At 50.8% G+C, this 13,882-nt stretch overlaps 1 pseudogene; it reads left to right on the plus strand.

Moving 5' to 3' along the window:
• LOC121082012 overlaps positions 1 to 11,746 on the plus strand; it is a 30,548-nt pseudogene extending 18,802 nt beyond the window's left edge.
• Positions 11,747 to 13,882: the final 2,136 nt, after the last annotated feature.

Here is a 13,882-nt window from a genome sequence, read left to right on the forward strand (position 1 = left end):
GACAGTGTGTGCCCCTTGCAGGGAATATTTAGAAGCTCTGCCCTAGTGCAGCACTGTGAAATGTGCAGTTGGATCTCAAGCCCCACGGGGAAGTGGCTGGCCTCCACGTTTTTTTGCAGTTGCCTCCATAAGTTGCTTAGCCGAACACTTCTGGATCAGGTGATTTACAGAACTCATCAGCACTGTGCAACTTGCAAAGCCAGCAGTTAAGAAGTGGTTTGAAATTTGTTTTGTTTAAGCTCAAAATGAACTTTCTTAGTTATTCATGCAAATAAAGCCATGGCTCTTGAGTGCTGGAAGGAAGCACATGGTGGGGGGGCTCAGTCACCTAAAATTCTTTTTTTTGTTGTTTTTTTCTGGATATGGAAATGTACTGGGTTTCGTCTGATTTCTTCCAAAACCCATTTCTAAGCCACTTTTGCAGGGAGAAGCAAAATCCTAAATGCTGATCACTCCTTCACCTTGCCGTGTCCTACATCGTGTAAAACTGGATCTCTGTGTTGATGTGGTTGGATGAGAATCACATTCAAAACCAATCTCAAAACCTGGGGACGTTCTGTGGGCAAAAAAATGAGTGCCAGAAAGCAGCAGAAGTTAGGGACCTGGGAAACAGTTCTGTGCTGTTGGGCCACCCACACCCCTATTTCTTTGAATGCCGAGTTGTAATCCCTCCATGACGTGCCAAGGTGTTAACCCGACTGAGATCCGAATTCTCACTCCACAGAACCAGGTGTGGCTTTGGGACTGAGGACAAGGAGGCTGCGGCCCCTCCATGCCCTGGTCCATGTGCTCTGGGACATGCTGTGGTGGGAGCATCACACGGTCCCAGCCCGGGGTACCCAGGCCTTGGGCAGCGGCTGGGTGCTCCTGGAAGCCCCAGCTGCTAGCGAGGAGCAGGACATACTCTCTTTTTTCTTTCTTTTTCTCTCGGCTGTCCTGAATGGTCTGTATTTTACTCTGCTCCTCCTCCTTTCAGGAGAGCGCTCTCTGAGGTTCACCTGGAAGGAGAGAGCGTAAAACTCCGAGGGTTTCCTAAAGTTCCAGCATCAGTGTAGGGGAAGAAGAAAGGATAGCTTCCGCAGACCTTCCAGGAGAGGCTGAGGGCCTGCTGCAGAAGGGAAAGAATGGCCCCTAATTTTTTTTGATGATAGTGGCCATGGGACATGCCTCACCCATGATTATGGACAAAACTTGTCCCTTGGAAATCTTTGTCATTTCCTAAGAGCTCTGATGGTTTAGAATGTCAAGTTTTTAATGAAAATTAAGCCACATATGATGCAAGATGGAAAAATCTTCTGAACAGCGAGCATCCAGTACTGCCTCTTTTCGGGTGTCTGTGCAATAGAAGTACACAGCCCTCTGATGCGTGCCTGAGCTGTGAAGTGTAACTCATCTCTGCTGTCAGCTGGGCTTCGGCTGGATCCACTTAAAACCCACTGAATTCAGCAAAAGCTCCCTAGCTCTTCCTTTCTGGCTTTGGACGTGATCAAACATCCCCGTGCCACGGTTGCAAGCCCAAAGTCAGGGATCACTGAAAAGGCTGTTCCAGGAGGGTTTTTTCCGAGTTGTGATCTAGTCACACGTGGGCTGCTCTTTGCAATAAGAAGTTGGTTTGGACATTCTGGAATGACTAAGCAGCAGACTTTTATAAAAAAAGAAACCAACTTTCAGTCCCTAAGCTTTAGTTAATGGTGGGTGTCACACAAAAGGAGCTCAAAGGGTAGAGGCATAGTTTTGCACAAAAGCCACAGTGACGGTTGTGTACAACTTCTGGGGCTTTCTTCTGCTCCTTGTGCTACTCGCTTTCCGTACAAGAGTAGAATGGGATGGCAGGGTGACCTAAGCCAAAATCTGAGCTAGAATTCAGGCACTTTAGGCTGCTCCAGTGGTTCAGGAAAGCCTTCAGACTGAAAGATCCTGCACTATGCCATCTTAGCAGACTTAAGGAAGAAAATGAGCATCTTGGAGTTCAGCTGTAAGCCTTGTGGTCTCAGTTGCCTTTGCAGCAAGGGGTATGTGTGTTAGCAGTACACTTAGAGCTTATCTGGTTTCAGTAGCGAGGAGGCTGGTTTTCCGTAACTGCTCGGCATGCTTCAGGTGGGGCGTCTTTACAAAGCTGAGCTCTTGGTTTGATGGTGGGAACAGGTGAGTGCTGCTCTCTGGAGACCGTAAAGCCCTGTCTTAACAAGGCGCTGCTGCAGGCGGTGAGCCCTGGAGCGCCCCGGTACGGAGCCCTACGTTAGGCGCAGGTGGTGGCTGAGATGCTCTGCCTGCTTGAGGCAGCGCTCGGGTGCGCGCGTCGCTGTCAGCAGGCTGCTGGGGTATCGCTGTCAGCAGGCTGCTTTGCCTTGCTTGGGCTCATACTTCTCAGCTCCTGTGCGGTCGTCTTCGATTGCAGCGATACAGACAGCAGATTTTTCTCTCCGGCTCTGTTTTGTGAGCTTTGTGCCTTCTCTGAATGGATTTCAAAGCTCGTTTAAGTGCATGGGAAGGAATTCAGAAATCATGTTTTATACGCAGCATCACTTTCTGAGGGTGCAAACTGATTGCTAAGTTACAAACTAGCCCAAGGGCTCCGTCAGAAGTTAGAAACCAGCCACAAATATTCTGTGTAAATCTTCTCGCAGAGCACCTAGTGCTGGTGCCACCCAGCCCGGAGTCAGGGACTAGCACTGAGGCTGCCTGGAAAATCCAGGCGAACCGAAGGAATTCTGTACTGACATGGCAACCTCTCCCCAGGCCGTGAGACCAGGCTGCCCCTGCACATCAAAGGGAGCAGCATAGGGCCCCAGCTCCGCTTCAGCTTTGACCAGCTGGACATCGGGAAGGTTTCTGTTGGATCAGCCCACAGCTATGAGGTGAGCAGTGGGGCTTGCTGGGGTTGGGGTGGATCCTGATGGCCCCTGGCAGCAGTGAGCTTTGTGGACCTGCTGGATTTCTGGCAACACAGGCAGTTATGTGCATGGATTATTTGATGTAAGTTAAATGTGGGAGTTTTTGCAGAATCTGGATAGTTTTGATGGGGTCTGAAAGGTGCGTATGTTGTCCACAAAGCCCCGATCCCTGCGTTTTGGCAACCTCCCTTTGAGATCAGCTGGGAGGCTTCGTGCAGAAAATCCAGCCCTTGACACATGAAAGCAACACCGGCTCAAAAAGGTCAGGGGCTTTTGTTTCAGCCCTAGATGATGCACCCAGGTTTCAGCACCCTGGTACCCTGGCGGTGAAAAAGCAGCTGGCACAAACATGTTGTGTTCCGACTTGAGTCCATTGCAAACACCTTTCAGTGAAGCGCATCCAGCTGGTTCCTGGCGCCGGAGGGAAGCCGGGCAGCCTCCCCGCGCAGAGCTGCCCGCGCAGGCACCGGGAGCGCTGTCCCTGCTGACCAGCCTCCTGCCACCCTTCAGACCTGGTGCCCCTCTGGCTCTATGAACAGAGCAGGGCAGTTCTGGAAATAAAGCAAAGGAGCTTTCTGCGTATTTGCCTCCCCCCGCCGATTGTGGCAAGTTTTCTCAAAATAAAAACCGCAAACAAAAAGATACAGCGACGGAAAGAGGTAGAAAATGAGGCAATACATCATGCCAGACACTTTCAAAAGCTTGACTTTTACAGGGAAGGACATGTTAAGGTGTTTTCTTACCAAAATACTGTGCGCTGTATGCATTTTTGAATGCTGATTCTTTATTGATTCTATATATATCCATTTATTGGTTTCATTACTGGAGAAAATGTGCATAAGTAGATGATACTGTAAGTGCTGTATTAGTAGCCAGACTGGAGGTAAACCTCAGTGTAGGATCCCTAAGTGCAATTTGTAATGAAGGTGTAAAACATATGAGTAGTTTCCAAGTTACCAGTGCAGAATTTGAATACATGAATGTTTTCAACAGCAGCTACAAAATTTAAAAAAAAAGGGCTGTACCTCTGCTTCTGTCTCAGTTTTTCTGACAGGTTTTGTGAGGACAAAACTTAGGGAAAATAACTGCCAAGCAGGTAGATAAGTCCACAGAAATGGCAGGATTTCACCTGCAGCCTTCGGAAACTGTAGAGCTTTGCTTTGGGTAGGTTTGGTGACCACCAGTGTGCTGATACTCACAGGCAGGCGTGGGCATTTCTTGCTGAATCTCAGCAAATGCTGCAGGATTGTGTAGCTTGTTGGAACAGTAAATAACGGTAAATTAGTAGATGATGGCTGTGAATATTTATGAAAGAGATTCTTTAGAGCAGGTGGAGCTGCTATGCCCCTCACTCTCATCCTTTCTTGACATGTCTGGTTGAGCAGAGACAAAGAGACTCTCAGATTAAAGAAAAGAATAAAATGCGCCTCACTGACGTACCCTAGCAGAGTCGGGGAGTGCTGCTGAAGCTGGTTGTAGGGCTGTCCCGAGGTATTTTCTACATCCAGTAAACTTGCTGGCTGTAATGGGAGCTGAATGTGTTTTGCCCTTGGCAGGACTGGGCTCATCTGGAGCGGGAGCAGTTAGGTGACGATTCGCTAGTAATGCTGCGACCGCCCTTTGCTGCTCTTTGGGGCAGGTCTGCATCGCCTTGGTGATGCTGAGCACATCCTCAGCCCTGCAAGTCCAAGCGGACTGCTCTGTGCCAGTGGAATAAACCCAGAGTGACTCTGTTTATGTGAAGTCATCACTGGGTTTTTTTGCATGCAAAAACCCAAAGGCAGAAACTGTCCTGCTGTGTTTTCTTTGGCTTCAGCCAAGCAGCAGCACACAGCATCTTCTGCCTTTTGTAGAAGTTTAATTAGAAAACAAATCAGCCTTCTGTAAGGAAAGAAAATTCCTCATGTATTTCCATTTTGTTTTCTTGCTGCTGCAGGTGGTCCTGTTTAACAAAGGAGTCATCGATGCCCCCTTCAAGTTGGTCCCTCCAGCGACCGCTCAGGGCTCCTGCTTCTCCTTTCTCCCCCAGGAGGGCATCGTTTTACCAGATGGCCTCCAAGTCATCCAGATCTCCTTCAGTTCCACCGCCCTGGGGCAGTTCACAGAAGAATTCCGGTTCAGTGTGGATGGGTCCCCTGAGCCCTGTGACCTTGACCGTCAGGTGAGGAGGGTTACAGGAGCCTGGGGGGTGCCTCCACAGTAATTCCCACTGCAGACTCCTCTCCTCGAGATGGCATCTGTCTCCTTGCTTTCTGTCTTGCCTTTGTTTCAAGGATCCCTGTCCAGCCCTTATCTCTCATTCTCCAGCCCCACAACTCAAGCTGTTTGTTTCAAATGCTTTTGAGATGCCCACCCACCGGGGCAAGCCGAGCCTCCCTCTTCAGGGGGGGTTGTGCACTGGATTTAGTTCTCCAGAGAGGAAAAACTCCCAGATCTTTTGAGTGGAGGTGAGCTGGTTGGTGGGACACGGGGCTGCAGAGGAAGGAACAGCGGTGGGAGCGCAGGTGGTTCCTCTCCTACCTTGTGCTCCTTCCTGCTCTGCGAGGACCCCGATCTCCCTTCAGAAGCACTATTGGCAGATGTGGCTGTTGCCATAAAGACTGCCCTCTTCCCCCGTTCTCTTGCAAGCTGTGCTGTTACCGGCTGTAGCGCACAGGGCTCTGGGCTGGCTGCTTGGCCGAGCCCTCTGGGCAGTCCTTCAGGTCTGACTTCCTTGAGCACAGCTCCTGTGTGCTCAGCAGAAACGGCAGTTATTTCCCCCCTCGCTGCAAGGCTCACCCTTGGCAGTTTCCCAGTGTGAGACCCAGGTGTGGCTGGTTTGGAGGCAGTTTTCTATCGTCTTTTGGCAAGTGCTATTACGGAAAGCATGTCTGCTCCCTTTGCTCCATCCAGAGTAGGATGCTGGGGCTCGGGAGGTTAAGTCTGATTACGTGAGGTCCTTGGAGAGGGAACCTCATTGTCAGAAGGGATTTGCTACCTAACTTGTTCTCAGGAACTAATTCAGCTCCAGGAATCAAGAATTAGCATGGGATTGAAACTCCTGAAAGTCAGATTTTGAGTGCTTTTTGATTGTGCAGTCAGAAGATGCCCAAACCATAGGTGATTACTCTTTACTTGGAAACAGACCTGACGAGGTCCTGAACACTTGTTCTTTTGCTGTTTAGAAAGGGATGCTGGAACTGGGACACCACGGGTGAGTGCAGGTCCCTCCTGCGGGAGGCTGGGGTCTGTTCATGTGTACGAGAGACCCGGTGGCAGTCCTGTGAATAAAACTAGAAGGCACGGGTCACTGTGCTCCTTGATTTGTGTTTGTTTTTTTCACCAAGAGGCAGAGCTGGCATTGATTGGCATCAACCATGAAATTAATGGATGTTGTGCAGCTTCAAGTGCTGATTTCAGTGGATGTTGGTGAGTTTTGGAGTTTGGAACCTCTCTGAATTTAGGGATGGGCGAGCTGGTGTGGTGGCTTCAGGACACTCGTGTTCGGTGGTGCAAACAGTCTTGCTCTTGGATGTGTCAGCTGGTGCACTGGTGACAAGCTGATACTTTCCTCCAAGATTCAACCATCCACTGTGTAGAACTTGTGCTGCGTTTCTCAGTAGATGTCTGGGGCTCCTGTGGATTCGTGCCTCAAATTCCTGCACGCGTAATGATAGTGTTGAATAAGGTCTGAGGAAGATGTCCGTGTAGCCCATGGAAAGGCCAGTTCCAGCAAAGAGATACCAAAGCAGGGAACCTGTGGCTGAGAGGGCTAGTTACAATGAACCTGCTTCTGCATGGACAGCTCTGCCCGTCACATGACAGATGGGGAAACTGAGGCACAGAGCCATCACTTGTTGAGGGTCCTTCACTGGGCCAGCAGCAACCTGGGGGTGTACCCTGCCTGCCCTGGTGCCCTGAGCCACCTCAGCAGCTGCCACCTGCTGACCACGTTGCTTTGGCTGCCTCCTGTGCACAGGGATGCTGTGCCGAGCGCAGGGGTGACGGCTTGATTTGAAGCCCACTGTGCTGCTGAGACCAGCTTCTATCCGTCCCGGTGGTAACGAAAGCCGAACGCTTTGCAGTTCTTTTTGACCAAGCCAGTTCCTCCTCTGCCTTTGTCCTTACAGGGGCTGTGTCATCGGACCGACTTTCCCTTTGAATGTACCTTCCCTCCATTCGGCGACGTCTCCTTTGGTGAGTGTGCCCTGGGCTTGGACCGCCGGTGGGGAGGTCTGTGCCTTACTGAAATGAAGCGCTTTGGGAGCGTCTGTCGCTTGTGTTCCTCCACAGCAGCCTTCAGGGTGTTAGAACCAGGGCTGCCGCTTGCTCAGGTGGTGTTTTGCTGCCGTGAGATCCAACAGGACCAAAGGAATAGAAAGTCAGTATTTTTCTGGTGCCCTCAGAGCCTGCTCAGCCCCAACCTCCCAATCCTTGGCGGCAGAATGATGGTGAAAGCCCTTGTCCCAGAAGGGCCCAGGGGATGGGGCTGCAGGAGAGAGAGTTGGAGCCACACGCTAGCCTGTGGCTGCTCAGGGCGAACGTTCCTGTTGCAAGGCGAGGACACCACTTACCCACTTGACCTTTAGTGTGAGCTGTTAATTTGTGCTGTGAGGGCTCCTCGTTATCACCTGCCCGGTAATAAGCCCAGGCAGTAGCTCGGCATTGGATTGGGCAGTGATGTCTCCAGAGATGTGGGCTCCTCCTCCTTGCCCAGCCGAAGCACTGCTCCACTGACGGAGCCGGTGGCTGAGCACCCAGAGCATCTCCACTGAAACGCAGATTCTGATTCTCCATCTCGAGTCTCAGAGAAAAGGCTTTGTACTGAGATGATCTAAAGTTTACATGTGAAATCAATTGTGGATTGATTGAAGGGCCATGATCATTCTGTGCCCAGGATGCCTCTGTGGTTTCGTGCTGTTCATGGACTTTCTAGGAAAACTCGATACTTTCCCTGAGCCACTGCCCCCTCTCCCTGCATCACCACTCGGACACTTCTCTGCTTCCTTTTGAATAAATAAACCCACAAGAAACGCACCGTCAGAAATGCGGTTGTGTAATAGGAGATTCATCCTACTTAATCTGATTTCATTAACAAGGCCTTTTCAGCTGAAGGCAGCTATTGTGTTTTTGCTTCTTGTCACTGTGCTGCTGGCTGTTGTCTGCATCTGGTGACTTGGGTCCCATTTGGGGCTGTGCAGTGGGTCAGTCGGTGCATGTCCTTTCTGTGCCCCACCCCCGCCTCCCTGCCGGAGTAATTGCTGGCGGTGGGCAATGGTCACTGCTGCTGGGCACAGAGAAACTATCTGCTGTGTCTGCAGGTGGTTTTCCTCCCTGTCTTTATTCAAATAGCACTTGGTAAGCAGGGCGTGGGAGGTGTCTTCTGGCAGAGCTGGTGTCCGCTCCAGACCAAGCTGCGGGCTGGTGTCCTGCCTCTGCAGAACAGCCACCCCCTCACCCAGTGTGGTTGTACCACTGGTTTTCCGTTGTGGAAAGCAAGTGTCAGAGCTGAAGTGATGTCAGGCTTTGTGGGCAGTAATCAAAGGCAGTGTGGATGTGATGTCCCCGTGTGTTAGGTAAGGTGAGACACAGTTCCTGCTCATTTCTAAGGAAGCATCAGGTTTGCCTGCAGTGAGGTGGGCTGAGTTGTCATGTGCTCAGTCTGGTTGCCCCAAAACAGGAGATGCCTTAAGGGTCCTGCCTAGAGAAACTGCATTAGAGTGCAATGCATCATGTTGTAGTGCCCAGTTTCATCCTTTCTTTTCCTGACATGACAATGCCCTACTTTCATATATTGAAAACTGGGGGAATGTTCATGGAGTTAATGGGAGATTTTACAGGCTGAATTTTCAGAATAAATGCTCTGTCTGGATGCACACTGATCAGTGAGAAAGAGTTGGGGCTGGTTTGGGGGCAGGTGAGAGAGCTCCTCACAGGTAGAGACAGCTCTTCAGCACCAACGGCACTGCCCATTGCCAAGGAAGCAAGCTGTGCCATCCATGGAAAAAGCAACTCCAGTCACAACTCACTCCTCCCTGAGCTTCTCCATTACCTCTCATTCACACTGAAAAGAGATAAACAACAAGCACCGGTCTGTCCTAACAGGAGAGTCACACCAGGAATCACGGGATAACTGGGGACTTAACTGATATTTGTCTCACCTTCCCAGGCTTTCCTCGCACCCTGCCGTGTCGCCTCACTAACACCTCCTTGGTTCCCATGACTTTCAACCTTCGCATCCCTGGCGATGGCTCAGGACAGCGCAGCGTCACCAGTTTTGCTCAGATATCAGACAACACTTGCCCGTCCTGGAGGAAGGGAGCCCAACATCACATCAAGCCAACTGAATTCACCATAATGCCCTGCAAGGGGACCATCGGCTCCCAAGGAGCCCTGGGTATCCAGGTATGGCACGAGCCCGGCCATACGTGCTTCAACAGTGGAGCTGAAGCTTCGCTGGTGCGCAGGAGGGCTGTAGTGCTGCTGGCTTTGGGCATAACGCAAGTAAGAGATCGGTGTTCGTGTTAGGTTTTTGTGAGCTGGGGTACTCTGGGGCGGAGCACCGTTTTGTTTCCAAAGTTGTAAGCCAAGGATCATGTACCCTACGGTCAAGCACAGAAGCCATGCGTGTGTGTCTGAGCTGCTTAGAGCAATTTGATTTAAAGTGGGCCGGGGAAGGATGAGGGCAGAAGGTGACTGTTAAAAGGAAGATGTCATTGCATAAAGCAGTTTGCTATTCTTCCCGCTCTTATCTTTCCTCTCGTGTTGAGCAGAATGGTTGCATCCACTGCAGCGAGGACTGGAAAAGCTCCAGCAGCCGTGAGCTGCACAGCTGCTGCTGGGCCACGTTTTGCCCTCAGCTTCCCACTGTAAAACTGGACTCATTCTGTGAAAGTCAACAGATTTCCTCTGGATTTATGCTGTTGTAGTCGAGAGTAAAAATTGGTCCCAGTGGCAAGTAGAACATTAATTGTGCTTTAATTTAGCTTACATATGCCCTGGTATGCAAGGCGTACTTAATAAATCGGATATCGCCAGAAGAGTTTTGTTACTCGGAAAGACAGTGGTCTACACGTGGACCAGCAGAAGAACTAAGGCAAAATATCGCTCCCTTTCCTGACCGTGGGTGAGAGCCAGAGGACACCACGTGTGGCTGATGGCTTCTGGCAGTGATTAAGTATTTGACGCTCTTCTCCTCTACCAGGTCACCCTGTGTTCCAACACGGTGAGGCGATACGAGCTGGCGCTGGTGGTGGACGTGGGTGGTGTTGGCCAGGAGGTGTTGGCGCTGCCTGTCACAGCCAGGTACCGGCGCTTTCCTTGCAGCTGGCCACCTTTCCCCACGTACCCATGCCCAGCGCGCTGCCTGGCGTGGGGTGTCCTGGCTTCAGCTCCAAATGAGAAATGTTGCTTAACGAGCTAGTTCTGCCCAGCTCGCTGTGAGCACAGCCGTGCTTTGAAAGCAGCCCATGATGAGATGTGCTCAGTGCTCAGGGCCATGTCTCTGTCTTATTTTTATTTTATATTTTTTTAAGGGAGCAGTGATTATATTCACTATTGGCCTGTTGTCTGGACTTGAGGAGTAACGAATCTCCAAAGGGCTGCTCCTGCTTCTCCCTGCAAGCGGTGGGCTTGTGCTGGGTTGGCCCAAAATGCAGCATTTGTTTGGAAGGTGGCGAGCAGCCTGCTGAAAGCTGGGGTCTGGCTCAGTTAGTGAAGGCGTGTGCAAATGGGAAAGGGGCTTGCGGCAGGAGTGGTGAGGGGAAACTAGTCCTTGGTGTGGCAGGTGAGCTCAGGTTTCTCTGGTTCTCTTGAGCATGAACGTTCCCAGACTTAAGCCAAAAGCTGCTCTTGCTGCAGCCACGTTCAATGCCGTTGTGCCGCAGCGGGTGCCAGTTTAATGACGAGAGGGACGCAGTTCGCTGGCGCTGTTCCCTCTCCCCGGCAGAGTCACCCACTGGGTGCCTGGGCTGCAATTTTGTAAAACGAGTGGGAATGGGAAGAGTCAGCGTGTGGGCTGGTGGGTGGAGGACCCAGGCAGCTGCAGGAGCTGGGAGAGGCTGGTCACCCACTGCGAGAGGCAGGCGGTGCTGGTGCCCTCCATCGCGGGGGCAAGCGGCTGAGGTTTCAGGCAGGGCGAGAGCGGTACGGGAGAGGAGGGAGTTGCTTTTACTGAGATGCTGGAGTCTTGTTTTCCTTGAGCTTTGGGGAGCGCTGGTCCCCAGCGGGAAGGCTCCCGCAGAGCTCGTGCCTTGCTGGGACTGTGGGAGGGTCCTTGCCGGCCTCCTGGGGCAAAGGAGGGGCAGAGCTTGATGAGAGGGCACTGGGGCAGGGCACTGGGCAGCCTCTGCCACGGGAGTCTGGGGCTGCCCCTCCTTTACAAGAGGCTGTTGAGTAAAAAGAAGTTAGAGGTGATCGATTGCCGTAGAGGTAGGAAATGTCTATCTGGCAGAGACAAATGCGTTGTGTCTGTTTCATGCTGTTTGGGGAGTAAACAACTTCTACATTCTCTCAGTGTCTCTAATTCCCTTTGGTCATCTCTTCACCCGGATGTGTTGTTCCTCTGCTGCACGTGCTCAGCCCTGTTCTGACATTTGGATGGTGCTGTCTGAAGTTCCCTTACGAGTGGATGCTGACCCTTGTGAACGACAGCGATCTTCCAGGCTGCTGTGGAGTCCTTCCTCAGGCTTGGCGTCGTGTTCGCCTCCTGCCCTCAAATGTCGTTATTGAGGAGTTTATTAGGAAAAAAACGGGGTTTGGATAAGACCTTGCTGTTTTATATTCAAACCTAAAGTTTTGGAGAGAACGGGAAGCTACCTGAATATGAACTTCAGGAGCGGTTTGAACTCTTCAGGAAGCAGTTTCGGTTCTAGTCTTTGGGGTGCTTTCATGCAGGAGAACTTTGAGGGTTGTGAAAAGCTGCTGCAAGGAGGCCAGCAGCACCGGAGTGGGTGTTTGTGGGTGCAGCAGCTTTTGGACCCTGCGAGGATGCTGATTAGGCCTATATAAATCTTGCACCTTGTGTTGCGCCTTTCTGCTTTCTCTTAGGGATTTTTAAAAATGTGGGTGAATTGCCGTTGTGGTAGATGTTAAGGAGCTTGAAGTTTCCTCAGAGGTCCCTCTGAAGTTGTCTTTGATTCTGTCCCTTATAGAGCACAAGGAAGATGCTGCTGTGTGGTACTCCAGCCCTGTGCCGTGTGGGATTATCCAGCCTCACAGCTCGGTGGAGGTCCCGTTTACGCTGGAAGCCCAGGCGATAGGAAGGCAGGACACTATGGCTAGTGTCTCAGTGTTTGGGAATGAAAGATCCCCGCTGGTGAGTGCTAGGCGAGATGCGTGCCTTTGTGTGACTCATCTTGGTGGGCATAAAGTGTGCAGGGGTTCTGCCAGGGAAAAGGAGAATGTCATAATATGTGGCTGGTGCGGACACGGAAAGAAGGGATTCATGGCATAAGTAGCAGCTAATGCCTAGAGAAGGGTGGTGTCCTCTTAGGTGGAAATCTAAGTGTCTGAGATGGTGTTTAATTACGGACGTGTGAGGCGGGATAACAAGCCCAGTCTGAAACCCAGAGCAATTCCTGGGTCTCTCTCTCTCTCATGCGTTACGAGATGAGCAGCAACTGCTGCTTCATTAGAACTCTTGTTCAGGAGCTCACGGGGACATCGCTGAATGCCGCTAAAAGCAGGAGCGGTGTAAGAGACCGTGCTGAAATGATGATTTCTGTAAAGCTGGATTTAAGCTTTCCTGAAAGTCAGGTCCATCCCGCCTGAGAAATAACCATCGTATCTCTTTGCCAAAAGCCCCAGCCAAAGACGCATGAGACTCCACACTGCTTGCATCTGGGGCACAGGCTTTTTTCTCTTTTTTTTTTTTTTTTTTTTCCCTACCAAGCTTGAAAAGGGGTGAGGCAAAGCATTCCTGGACTAAAGGCTCCTACAAGACATTTGCATTCAGGCATATACAGCAGCAACAACAAAGTGTAGGCAAGAGAATGTTGTATGTGGTGTCCTGGCTTCCACTGGCTGAAATCGAGAACAAATATAGTTAATTAAACTTTAATTTAAAAGGATACTAACTTTTGAAGCAGCTGTTTTAAAATGTCTTGTCCTCTCTCTGAGCACGGAAGGGGATATCAGAGGATTCCCGAGAACCTGAAGCTTTCTGTAACAGAAAGGAAGGCTGACATTTTGAAAACAATTGCAGGGATATAAACTTTTTATAAACCGAATTGAAACAATGATGCCAAATCCCTTGGATGCCACTGATCATCTCAACCCTGGCTGCTGGGGATGTGCATGTAAACCAGTCAACAGCAAGGCCAGGCAATGCAGGCTTTGCAGGGAAGTCTCAAGTCTGACAAAACAGTTGCTTGCAAACAGAAGGCATGCTTCCCCGAAAGAGGAGGGTTTCTCCCCACTGGAATAACCAGTTGTTTAAATGTCAGCTGGATTTTGAACTACAGGTACCTTGAAAAGCTTTTACCCTTGGGCTAACAATTTATAAATTGAAAGTTGACCTTACCTTAATGTTTTCTATTTGGACGTGAGCGTGTCAATGTTTTGCCCAAAGGGCGAGCATTTCAGCTGGAGAAGCGTAGCTGTCCCTAAAGAAAGGACTAGCTGTGTTGCATTTTCTATAGGTCTGTCTTCTGGTTGCAGTGCAGTTCCAGCAGTTCCCTGGTAGCTGACGCACCCAAAGCTTTCTGGGCTGGCAGAAGAGCTGGCTGTCTTGTTACATGTCCTGCGCTGGTGGCAGATCCTACCCGTACGGCTGCAAGTCTGACCTTGGGAATGGCTGCGTGTTCCAATAGAACTTCAAAGCTCGTTCTTGCCTTAGGCTGCGGTGCCCAGTGTCGATGCCTGGTCTTTACCACCGTTTCAGGCGGAACGTGGTACAGATCTTTCATCCAGGTTGTGCAGAGTCCCTCCACAGCTCTGTTGTCAGGTATTTGGTTTGCAGGTGACCACGTGCCCGCTCCAGTATGGCGTGTGTCATCTGCATGAAGGAG

The sequence above is a fragment of the Falco naumanni genome, unplaced genomic scaffold, assembly GCF_017639655.2.
Source record: "Falco naumanni isolate bFalNau1 unplaced genomic scaffold, bFalNau1.pat scaffold_124_arrow_pat_ctg1, whole genome shotgun sequence".
NCBI lineage: Eukaryota > Metazoa > Chordata > Aves > Falconiformes > Falconidae > Falco > Falco naumanni.